The sequence below is a fragment of the Panthera tigris genome, chromosome C1 (genome assembly GCF_018350195.1).
Source record: "Panthera tigris isolate Pti1 chromosome C1, P.tigris_Pti1_mat1.1, whole genome shotgun sequence".
Lineage (NCBI taxonomy): Eukaryota > Metazoa > Chordata > Mammalia > Carnivora > Felidae > Panthera > Panthera tigris.
In genome coordinates, this window is record NC_056667.1 from 158,398,515 (window position 1) to 158,411,525 (window position 13,011).

The window sequence follows — 13,011 nt, forward strand, 5'->3', positions numbered from 1 at the left end:
CACTGAAAAATAACTAGCTTATTATGTAGGTCTATAGTAAGACATACATATTATAACATTTCCTAAGGAAAAATGATTCTGTTTTCTGATAAAGTAAAAGTAGAAAAACCACTCTACAATAAAACAACTTCCATTTCATACCCCAAAACTGAAAGAATTGCTTTTATCCATCATACTCAGGGCCCATTCGTTTACTTATGTGTTCGGGGGTACTTGGTGAAGCTCCTACCCTAGGTATGATTTATTTATGTTTTTCATTCAGGTCCCTCAGCAACATTTAATATAAATGCTACTTTCCTTTAGCTAGATGTTAGTTAAATTTACTAATTCTAAAGAAAGGGCATTCAAAGGAAACAAACAAAACCCTCCAAGAAATTCAGTTAGTATTCCACTAGAAAATCTTAAGAGTGAAAAAATAAACATTTAAAATTAAATCAGTCTTAGGTTAACACAACTGCTGGATTTTGTTATACCAAATATAACAACAGTGGAGAGTTGCAGCAGATGCTTAAAGCAAATTTAGAGAAATAAGTGTTGCAGTGTGAATACAGATGGATTGAAAGAGGGAGAAGAGGGAAAGGTGATGTTAAAGGAAAAGGATTTGGAAACAAAAATTGATAAAAATCTCTACTAATCCAATAAAGAAAAGCTGTAAGAATTTTTGGTGAATGGTTTTTGGATAGGCATATATACCACCAGTGAAAATTTGGTACAATTTGAATTTCCCATAATTTTTGAAACTGTTTTCTACTAAGAAGTTTGGCTCTCATGCAAACTTGCAAAGCCTTTACATGTACAGATGGCTGAGAATTTCTGTAATTTGGAGGTAAGGATATTTTGTTGTCTTTAGTTGGTGTAGTTTTCAATAGCTGCTATTCTTGTGAGTCAATAATGAATTAATATCAATTAGCTCCACGATGATTTAGTTTGTTGAATACTGTCTGGTTAATCTTATAGCATAATGTAATGCATACTTGCTTTTAAAAGCACTCAGTTCCAGTTGTTAGTATGTTTTGTGTTGTGGTTCAAATCATCCACATCCCCATAGCTAAAGCAAATGCATACAAATACTCCCTCCCCACATTTACTTAGTAATAATTCTTCACTGATTTAAAAACTTGGACCTTAGAGCATTATTTCATAGGTCTCACATTTCATAGGTCTTTATTGTATGTGTTAAACGCATACAATTCTCACTAAAGCTTAATGGTAACTTTCATCAGCAGGAGAATTTAGCTATTTACTTCCTGCATTTTAATGACTACTACTATAACTACTAACTAAGCTTCAAATAAACAGCAAAATATATAAATTTACCAATTTTTCTCTGCTTGGTTTTGATGCGTTAATAAGCAAATTCTATAGAAAGCACTAAATACTAGGCTACTGACTTTCTAGACAGTGGTTCTTACCACTTTATGATCGTGGATATCTAAAAATAATCTAAGGAAATTTATAAACACTCTCTCCAGAAAATATCACATATACATAAATCGGGGGGTTCACAGATCTCCATTTGATAATTCCTATTTCCAGGGTCTTGTCTCACTAAATAAAATGCAAAAGAGACATTTCTTACATTTCTCTGCATTTCCCTATCAGGAGGTACTTGACATATTAGAACTTTTTAGATACCTCTGTTGTCTCCTTCCAGTAAGGAAAAATGTTTTTAGATAAAATGTGATTTTAATACATAGAATGAGAAGAGGTAAGCTAGGATAATGTTAATTTTAATGGCTACATAATTATTTTTATGATGTGTTTTTAAAGATCCTAAAAAAATTCACACTCTTAAGCAAGTCTGTTGGTTAGGTTATTTAGCAAATCTTTTATTCACAGATAATGAGAAGATAAAGTCCAACTCCTCCCTGTATGAGTCATACCTGACATTATTGCCTGAATGATTAATATTTTATTATGTTCAAATATACGTATATGTGTTTATTTAGGGGCATGCTAAAAGCTCCTAGAGTAGGTTTATATAAAACTTTATTTTAAAAGCCAAGAAATTTAAAATAAGACTTAACTCTTGATAATCTTTCATAATGAGTCTAAATGGATGAGCATTTTTTAAATGTTTTTTTAATTTTTATTTTTGTGACAGCATGAGTGGGGGAGGGGCAGAGAGGCAGGGGACAGAGGATCCGAAGTGGGCTCTGTGACGAAAGCAGCAAGCTCGACACATGGCTTGAACTCACGAACCAGGAGACCATGACCTGAGCCGAAGTCGGATGCTCAACCAACTGAGCCACCCGGGTGCCCCTAAATGGATGAGAATTTTATTTCTAATTCAAAGAGCTGTTTTACAATAGTTTGATAGAAATGTGAGATGACTGTAATAGAAGTAACTAGAACAAATAACAGGAAAAAAGGGAATACTTGATAATCAATTCTTCAAAGACATCCTGTTTAAGAAGGAAATTAACCTTAAGTCTCAAAGTTAAAGAATGCAAGCTATAGTAAAGAAGACTGTTACAGGCATTGAAGAAAAAAAAAAGGCAAGCCCATTTATTTGCATAATTTAGTAACAGGCTATGAGCCCTGCATTGAGGATTAGATTTTTTAAATGGAGGAAGGTGGGACATGAGACTAGTTTGTCTTTTTTTTTTTTTTTTTTAAGTTTATTTATGAGAGGGAGACAGAGAGAACGTGTGCACACATGTGACCACGGAGGAAGAGGAGAGAGAGAGGGAGACACAGAATCCCAAGCAGGATCAGTGCCCATGCGAGGCTCGATCCCATGAACCATGAGATCATGACCTGAACTAAATCAAGAGTTGGACACTTAACCAACTGAGCCACCCAGAAACCCCAAGACTAGTCTGCCTTTGAAAAGCCCCCAAAAAACTAGGAGCAGAAGTTCCTCAACATGATACAGGGAATTTATTAAAAACCCACAACTAACATCATACTCAGTGGTGAAAGACTGAAAGCTTCCCCCTTAAGGTGAGGAAGAAGACAATGATGCTTTCACCATTGCTATTCAATATTGTACTAGAAAGTTCTACCAGAGGAGTTAAGGAAAAAAAACAAAAATGTAACATAATGCATGAGAATTAGAAAAGAAGTAAAACTATCTTTATTTGCAGATGACATAACTCTAGATGTAGAAAATCTTGAAGAACGAACAAGAAAAAACCACAAGAGCTAATAAATTCAGCAAAGTTGCACGATACAAGATCAACCCACAAAAATAAGTTGTGTTTCTACACATCAGCAACAAACAATCTAAAAAGGATATTAAGAATACATTTCCATTTATAATAGAATCCAAAATAATAAAATACCTAAAAACAAATTTAACCCAGGAAGTGACTTGTACACTAAAAACTAGTAAATAGTGCTAAGGAAATTAATGAAAACGAATTAAATGAAACGACTTCTATGTTCATGGATTAGCAGACTTAACATTGTCAAGAGATAATCCTCTCCAAAGTGATCGATATATTCAGTATAATCCTGATCAAAATACAAATGGCTCATTTTGCTGAAATAGAAAAGCTAATTCTCAAATTCATACAAAATTGCAAAGGAGGCTCAAATAGAAAAAACAATATTGAAAAAGAACCAAGTTATAGGACTCCCACTACCTATTTCAAAACTTTCTACTACAAAGTTATGGTCATTAAAACAGTGTGGTGCTACCATAAAGACAGACATTGACCAAAGGAATAGAACGGAGTGCGGAAATAAACCCAAATATCCATCGCCAGTTGATTTCTGACAAGGGTACCGAGACCTTTCAATGGGGGAAAGAATGGTCTCTTCAACAAATGGCGCTGGGACAACTAGATAACCACATGCAAAAGAATGAAGTTGGACTCCTGCCTCACTCTATATAAAAAAATTAACCAGGGGCGCCTGGGTGGCTCAGTCGGTTAAGCCGCCGACTTCGGCTCAGGTCATGATCTCGCGGTCCGTGAGTTCAAGCCCCACGTTGGGCTGTGTGCTGACAGCTCAGAGCCTGGAGCCTGCTTCGGATTCTGCGTCTCCCTCTCTCTCTGCCCCTCCCCCGTTCATGCTGTGTCTCTCTGTCTCAAAAATAAATAAAAACGTTTAAAAAAAATTTAAAAAAATAAATAAATGTTAAAAAAAAAATTAAAAAAACAAAATTAACCAAAAAGGAATCCATAATTTACATATAAGGACTACTAGAAAACTATCAGAAGACAGCACAGGGGTAAATCTTTATAACCACGGATTTGATACCAAAAGCATGAGCGAAAAACAAAACAATAAACTTAAGTCATAAAAATTAAAATAAAAGGACATTATCAAGAAAGCAAGACAACTTACAGAATGGGAGAAAATATCTACATATCATATATCTGATAAGAGTGTTGTATTCAGAATATATAAAGAACTCTTATAACTCAACAACAAAAAGACAAACAGCTTGATTAAAAACTGAGCAAAAGACCTAGATATCTATATAAAGACCAGCAAGCCCATTAAAAGACACTGAACATAATTAGCCACTCAGGAATATAAATCGAAACCACAATAAGATGACCTTTTATGGACACTAGGATGACTGTAATTTAAAAATGGAAAATAGGGGCGCCTGGGTGGCTCAGTCGGTTAAGCGTCCGACTTCGGCTCAGGTCACGATCTCACGGTCTGTGAGTTCAAGCCCCGCGTCGGGCTCTGGGCTGACTGCTCAGAGCCTGGAGCCTGTTTCAGATTCTGTGTCTCCCTCTCTCTCTGACCCTCCCCCGTTCATGCTCTGTCTCTCTCTGTCTCAAAAATAAATAAACGTTAAAAAAATATAAATAAATAAATAAATAAATAAATAAATAAATAAAAATGGAAAATAGGGGCACCTGGGTGACTCAGTTGGATAAGCCTCTGATTCTTGATTTAGGCTCAGGTCATGATCTTGGTTTGTGGGCTCGAGCCCTGCATCAGTCTCCTCAATGACAGCATGGAGCCTGTTTGGGATTTTCTCTCTCCCTCTCTCTCTGCCCCTCCCTTGCTCTCTCTCTCCAAAAGAGGAAAAAAAAAAAAAAAAAAAAGGAAAATAAAAAGTGTTGCCAAAGACGCAAAGAAATAGGAACTCTTGTTTATTGCTGGTGGCAATGTAAAATATTGCAGATGTGAAAAAGTTTAGCAATTATTCAAGAATTTAAACATAGAATTACCATATAATGCTGCAATTCTACTCCTAGGTATATACTCAAAAGAAATGAAAACATATGTCTACACAGACACTTGTACATAAATGTTTATATCAACATTATTCATAATAGCCAAAAGGTGGAAACAATCTAAATGTTCATAATAGATGAATGGATAAACAAAGTGCGCAGCATGTACATGCATATACATACAATGGGATACAGTCAGACATAAAAAAGAATGAAGTACTGATACATGCTACAACATGGACACACCCTGAATATATTATGCTAAGTGAAAGCCAGTGAACTCTCCAGAAAAGGCAAACACATAGAGAAAACTGTTACCAGAAAATGAGGGGAGGAACAAAGAGGAATTAATGGGAATTAATGATTATTTAATGGGTATGAGGTGTTCCAAGTTAATAAAGTTTTGAAACTAAAAGGGTTGCATACATTGTAAACGCACTTAATGCCACTGAATTGTACACTAAATGGTTAACTGTTATGTGAATTTCACCACAATATTTTTAAAAAAGCATCATTGTGAAAAAGAATGGAGGTGTGTGGGAAGGATGAAACTAGTCTGCCTCCGAAGAGCCCAAATGTTCTCAATGCAATTAACAGTTGAATTGAGAATAACTTATACCAAGTGCTAATGTGGTATGCAGAATAATGGCCCTCCAACGATGTCTATGTTCTAATCCCTGGGACATGTGAATATGTTAAATTATACAGCAAAGGAGAATTAAGATAGTGAATGAGTTGACCTTAAAATAGGGAGTTATTTTGAGAAGAGATGACCGCTTCTTGAAGTTCACAGATTAAGAGGAATTGTGTTTTGGAGTGGATTATACAGATTCTCACCCATACCTGATTTCGATAATGAGATTCAGAACATTTGAGATGATGAAATTTAGATGAGATTTTTGAATGCTGAGTTGATGCTGTAGTGGGGTTGATTCTTTTGGGGATGTTGGAATAGGATGAATATATTTTACATGTAAGATACGAATCTTGGGTCAGAGTAAAGACTGATAGGCAGAATAACTGCTTCCAAAGTTAATACATCCTAATCTTTGGAATTTGTGGACATGTTACCTAACAGGGCAAAAGATTAAATGGGATAAGGTTGCTAATTGGCTGACCTTAACATAAAGTGATTATCCTGGATAATACAGCTATGAGTACACAGAACAAAGACAAAAATTTTTTATCTAAAGGAAACTAGGAAAAGACACAGAAGAGGTAACATCTGGGCTTGATTAAAGAGGAGTAGCAGAAGGAAGCCAGGAAAAAGAAACGGTGTATAAGGCCATTGTAGCTCAAGAGCACAGCATGTAGATATGCATGCCAAAAAAATAAATAAATAAATGAATGTATAGTGTAGATTAAGGAAGTTTTTCTACTGATTCCTAAGAGTTTTAATCAAAGATTAATGCTGAATTCTGTCTGATGTTTTTTGTTTTGGCATCTGTTAAGACTATCATATGATCTTTCCCCTTATATGGAAAATTACACTGATTTTTTTTTTTTTTAATGTTAAACCAACCTTACATACCTAAAATAAATCCAACTTGGTCTTGACGAATTAATACATGGAAAAATCACACTGATTTTTTTTTTTTAATGTTAAACCAACCTTGAATACCTAAAATAAACCAAACGGTGAAGATAAATTATCATTTTTACATTATTATATGTTGGGTTGCTAATATTTTATTTAAGATTTTTACATTTGGCTTTATAAATGAGATTAGGCTATAACTTTCCTTGTTTGTGTCATCCTTATTAAATTTTGACATCTAGATTATGCTGGTCTCATAAAATAATCTGGAAGTATTTCTGACTTAACTATTCTTTAAAAAAAAAGTTTTAAAAGGAGTGGCACTATTTCTTCCTTAAATGGATGTTACAATTCATAAATGAAGTCATCTGTACCTGGAGTTTACAATTCATAAATGAAGTCATCTGTACCTTTTTAATTACAGATTCAATTTCTTTAATAGTTATAGAACTATTTAGACTTTTGTTTCTTCCAATGTCAACTTTGTTGTTAGATTTTTCTAGAAATTAACCCATTTCACAAAAAATTTCAAATTTAAGCTATTTATTTATTTTTTTAATGTTTATTTATTTATTTTGAGAGAGAGCAAGCATGAGTGAGGGAGGGGCAGAGGAAGAGGGAGAGAGAGAATCCCAAGCAGGCTCTGCACTGTCAGGGCAGAGCCAGAGTCTCCATCTCAGGAACCATGAGATCATGACCTGAGCTGAAATCAAGGGTCAGATGTTTAACCAACTGAGCCATGCAGGGACCCCTTAAGCCATTTATAATATGTATTTTGTTTTCCTTTAAATATCTGTAGACTCTATAGTAATATTCCTTTTTTTCATTCCTGATAATGGTTGTCTTCTCTCTCAATTTTATTAGTTTAGCTTTTGGGGGGAAAAACACATTGTTTTTGGATTGGTTGATTCTCTGTATTGTATATATTTCCTGTATTGTTAATTTCTGCTCTTATCTTTTCCCCTTTTCTTTGGTTAAGTCTATTGCTCATCTTCTAACTTACTGAAATGGATGCTTAATTTATAAAGTTTGAGTTTTTCTGCTTTTCATATATAAGTACATGAAGCTATTAATGTCCCCCAGATACTGTGTCAGATTTATCTCACAAATTTGGCCACGCAGCACTTTCACTATCACTCATCCAAAAATATTTTTCTCATTTCCATTGAAAATTTTTTCAATACCTTTTTTGTTACTGATTTCTAGTTTCATTCCACTGTGATCAGAGGTCATATTCTATGATTCTAATCCTTTAAGTTTCACCCAGGAGTTCTACCAAACATTTAAGGAAGAAACAATGCCCAGTCTTATACAAACTCTTTCAATCTTTTGAAATTTGTTGAAACTTAACTTTATGACCTAACATGGCAAATTCCTATAAAAGTCCGTGCTTAAAAAAGAAGACGACATATTCTGCAGATGTTAGGAGACATTCTCCAAGTGTCAAATTTGTCAATCTCACTGAAATTTTCTATACCTACACTGTTTTTTGTTTTGTTTTTCTAATTTTATCTATATGTTCGGGGCACCTGGGTGGCTTAGTCGGTTAAGCATCCAACTTCAGCTCAGGTCATGATCTCACGGTTTGGGAGTTCGAGCCCTGCGTAGGGCTCTGTGCTGACAGCTCAGAGCTTGCAGCCTGCTTCGGATTTTGTGTCCCCTTCTCTCTCTGCCCCTCCCCAACTCGCATTCTGTCTCTCTCTCAAAAATAAATAAACATTAAAATTTTATCTGTATGTTCAATTACTATGACATGTTGTATGCTGAAATCTATTATGATTTGTGGATCTGTTTTTATCTCCTGAAAGTACAATTTTTTATTTATCTTGAGGTCATATTATTACATGCATGCAAATTTAGAATTACTGTATGTTCCTGGTGATTTGAACTTTATTTATAGTTCTGAAATAACCACTATTTCTTCATATTTTTTTTTGCCTTAAAATTTTACTGAGTCTCATACAGCATTTACCTGGAATATTTTTGTCTTAACTTATAGTCCCAATATCTTTTTTCCACCCTTTGGCTACTTTTAAGAACTTTTTCTCTTTGCCTTGCTTTTTCTGAAATTTCATTATGATGTTCCTAGGTGAGTATTTCTTTTTATTCATCCTACTTGGAATTCTTTGGCCTCTATAAATCTATAGATTGATTTTGTTAATCTGTTTTAAAATATTCTCAATTATCTAATCTTCAAATATAGCTTCTGCTCCATTCAAGATGGTTTTTCTATGGTCAGGTGACTTGTCTAGTAAACAAAAACTGAGCAATCCAATAAAAAGAAAAAAAAAATGGGTCAGGGATGAGGCAGGATAAATCAACAGTACAAATAAAGACCAGATTTAAGCCCTAATAAATAACAGATGAAATGAAAATAGATTAAAATGCTCCAATGAAAGATTTTTCAGGCATGATTTTTAAAAAAATCAATTAAATATTTATCAAAGCCAATAAAATGTAAACTACCAAAGGTGAACTTTAATGTACACTGTAAACTCTGGGTGACAATGATGTGTCAATGCAGGTTCATCAACTGTAACAAATGTCCCACTCTAGTGGAGGGTACTGATAGTGGGGAAGGTTATATGTGGGGACAAGGAATAGATGAGAACTCTTCTACTGTCTGCTCAATTTTGCTGTACACTAAAACTGTTCTAAAAATAAATCTTATTAAGAAAAGTTATAGAAGACAAGTAATCCATTAAATAACTTTATGCTACATAAAATATAATCTTGAGCTAAAATTAAAGCTTTCATGAGAAAACACAGTAACCTCTAAAACTTCGTTAATATTAAATGTAAGGTAAAATATTACTGTTTACTTTGCAATCATCCTCTGTGAAACATGAAATGCATAAATAAAATCAGGATATTGAAAATATATTTAACATGAGGCCAAATCTTAATTAAAATTAATTACAAAGGTCATTAATTAGTCCAAGGGTCATTTACACATCCATAGATAATACTATCTTATGCAAACTACTCTGAATAATAAAAGTCTTTGTGACTAAAATTAGAAACTACTACCTAAAACACCTGACTGAATCTTGCTGGAAGATAAAAATCCGTAAAGAGCCAGGAACCATGCAAGTACTTTACATTTACATGTATTACCTCATATCATCTTCTCAACACTATGATGTAGGTACTTTTAAAAGTGAAGAAATGTAGGCTCAAAAAATGTAGCTTACAAAAAATAACCACATCTGACCATCTACAGAAGTTAAAGTCCTAACCCACTACATAGTAGGTAACTTCTTTTTCTAGATTAACTTCTTGACAGAAAAATAATTAGGAGCACCTGGGTGGTTCAGTCAATTGACCATCTGACTTCAGCTCAGGTCATGATCTCAGAGATTGTGAGTTTGAGCCCCGCACTGTCAGCACAGAGCCTGGAGCCTACTTCAGGTTCTCTGTCTCTCTCTGGCCCTCCCCCGCTCACACTAGGTCTCTCTCCAAAATAAATAAACATTAAAAAAATTTTAAAAAGAAAAATAATGAAAGATTCAAAGTCTCTATGCTAATTATACTAGATGTTTTACAAACACACTAGATGTTCTAGTTACCACGAAACAGTGATTTAAAAGGAATTTTTAGAAGACAGTTGCAAAGACTTGGGCACCTGGGTGACTGAGTCGGTTGAGCGTCTGACTCTTGATTTTGGCTCAGGTGATTATCTCACGGCTGTCAGATCGAGTCACAAGTCGGGCTCCACACTGACAGTGCAGAGCCTGCTTGGGATTCTCTCTCTCTCTTCCCCCCACCCCCCCCCAAAAAAAAAAAACCAAAAAAAAAAAGGCAGTTGCAGAGTATAGCCACTAAAATCAAAGTATAATAATACATGAATCAACGTCCTTCTACGGCTTCTTTTCCCCATTTAAAGCTGCATTTGTATAAACATGCAATAAAACTACTAGGAGTATCACTTCATTTGCCATTCCAAGAACACAGAGCAGTATAACTTCAGGGTTAGTTCTCAGTCAACATATACAATAAAGTGTGGTGGAAATGAGATAAGTCTATGATTATTAAACTATAGTTAGGGCTATCAGCACCTTGGAAGACAAGTAGTAAGCAAAACACCTGTAACAAACCAGAAAAATGGTCTACTGAGGAGAAAATGAAATTCAACCCAATGCTTATGTACTGGAATTTAGCATTTACTGACCACTTTCCATATGCCAGGAAACTGTGCTACATATTGGGAATATAGAGCTAAAAAGGTGAGATAAATGCTACAGTATATACACATACACATATAAAAGGCTATGGGAACCTAATCTGAGGGGAGAGACAATGGGAAGAAAAAACGTCAGAGGTGGCTTCCTACTGAAAGTGGTATGTGAGCCAAGCCTTCAAGGATGGATAGGAAATGAGACAGGTGAAGAAAAGGAAAGAACAAGGTGTACGAAGGCACAGAAACAAGAAAGCTCAACCCATTTAGAGAACTAAAAGAGTTTAACGTAAGATGCAGAAGGCAGATATTGGGAGTGAAGTGAAAGAGAAAAATGAGAAAAATAAGAAGGCCTACAAAGAGTCCTTCATGAGGGTGAATTTTATCTTAAAGGCCAGTGAAGGAGGTTAAAGGTGAAACTGACATGAAGAGAATCAATTTTAACAGTAATCTAGGTTAAAAAAAAAAAAAGAGATGAGGTTCAATACTAAGATAGTGGCAATGATGGACAAATACAAGACACTATAGAAACAGACACAGAGAATGAGGCAAAGGGAAACATCTACAATATTTCTAGTGTCATTAACTGAGTGAATGGTGATGCTGTGACTGAAGAGACAGAGGGCACTATCACTTTACCTTACAGTGATCATTAACTCCTATTCTTCAGGGATCAAGGAAAAGCTTTTAGGAGGAAATACCTAGCATGGGATTTAAACAATGAACAGAAATTAAAAGAATGGTTTGGAGTCTGAAAGTTGGCAGTGAAGGGTAGGCAACAGTTAACAACAAAAGATGAGGCTAGAGTGGTCAGAAGATGCCAGATCAAGGTGCTCTGTGGCACAAAAACAGACATTCAGATCAATGAAACAGAACAGAGAACCCAGAAATGGACCCACAAAATTATGGCCAACTAATCTTCAACAAAGCAGGAGAGAATATCCAATGGAAAAGTGTTCTGAAGAAGTCATCTTAGGGCGGTGACGCATCCATCTTAGCCCGCTGGCTCGGGTGGTTAAGCATCCAACTCTCGATTTTGGCTCAGGTCATGATCTCACAGTTTGTGGGATGGAGCCCCACATCAGGCTCCGTGCTGACAGTGTGGGGCCTGCCTGGGATTCTCTCCCTCTGCCCCTCCCCTGTTTATGCTCTCTCTTTCTCAAAATAAAGAAGTAAACTTAAAAAAAATTTTTTTAAATAGTCATCTTGGGACTTTTGGATTTTATCATTCAAGTAACAGAAATCTATGTTAGGGTGATAAGGAAGAGAACAAAAGGATCGTATTTTGCAAAAATGATTCTGATTGCAAAATGAAAATGAATTGGATTGCTGGACCAATGTTGAAAGGAGAGGTAGGGGTAAAAAATAACCCAAGTAAGAGACGACTAACCTGAGTTAGAATGGTGTCAGTGGGGACTTGCATAGGTGGATATAATTGAGATCTGGAAGGACTAGTGTCTTACAGGAGTGGGGTTAAAGCTAACACATACTGTATTCTATATAACCACTTTTCTACCCACTACCTTTTATCAAGCAACAAATTTACTGATTTACAAAAAGTTAACCGTTTGCTAAATTAAAAAAAATATCAATAGCTGAACGTTTCAATTCCAATTTACAAAAGCCCCCCAATCAGGAAAGGCTTGAAGATGGAGGTAGATTTTGAGATGGAATTTGAAAAATTATCACCTATTTTTGATGAAAAATAATAAAGAAAAATAAGTGGAATCTTGATCTATAATATTAAGGATGATAATAAAAATTTGGCATGTGAAACTTAGAGAATGGTAATACAATTTACTAATAGAACACAGGAAAAGGCAAGGGGTGTGTATGCGGATATGTGTGTGTAGACAGAAAGAGACAGACTAGAATGGGAATAACAATAAATGTTTTGTGTTTTTAGTAAATATGGTTTTGAAAAGGCTGCATTAGAGGTTCCTGTGAAGCACTGAAGTACCAATATCAATTATGCAAGGATATGACACTCAAAACTGAGATACAAATATTTAATACTCAAGAGAAAAGTGTACTGGAGATCAAATCTTGGATGTCAGTAGCATGTATGTGGTAACTGAAATTCTAAGAGTAGCTAGTTTTTAAGAATATGTAGGGGAGGAAGTAAGATGGCCAAGACAGATCCTTAAAAC

At 35.0% G+C, this 13,011-nt stretch overlaps 1 protein-coding gene across 6 annotated transcripts in view; it reads right to left on the reverse strand.

Moving 5' to 3' along the window:
- TLK1 (tousled like kinase 1) overlaps nt 1-13,011 on the reverse strand; it is a 145,563-nt gene that overhangs the window by 33,621 nt on the left and 98,931 nt on the right. The gene's annotated exons all lie outside the window — the stretch shown is intronic.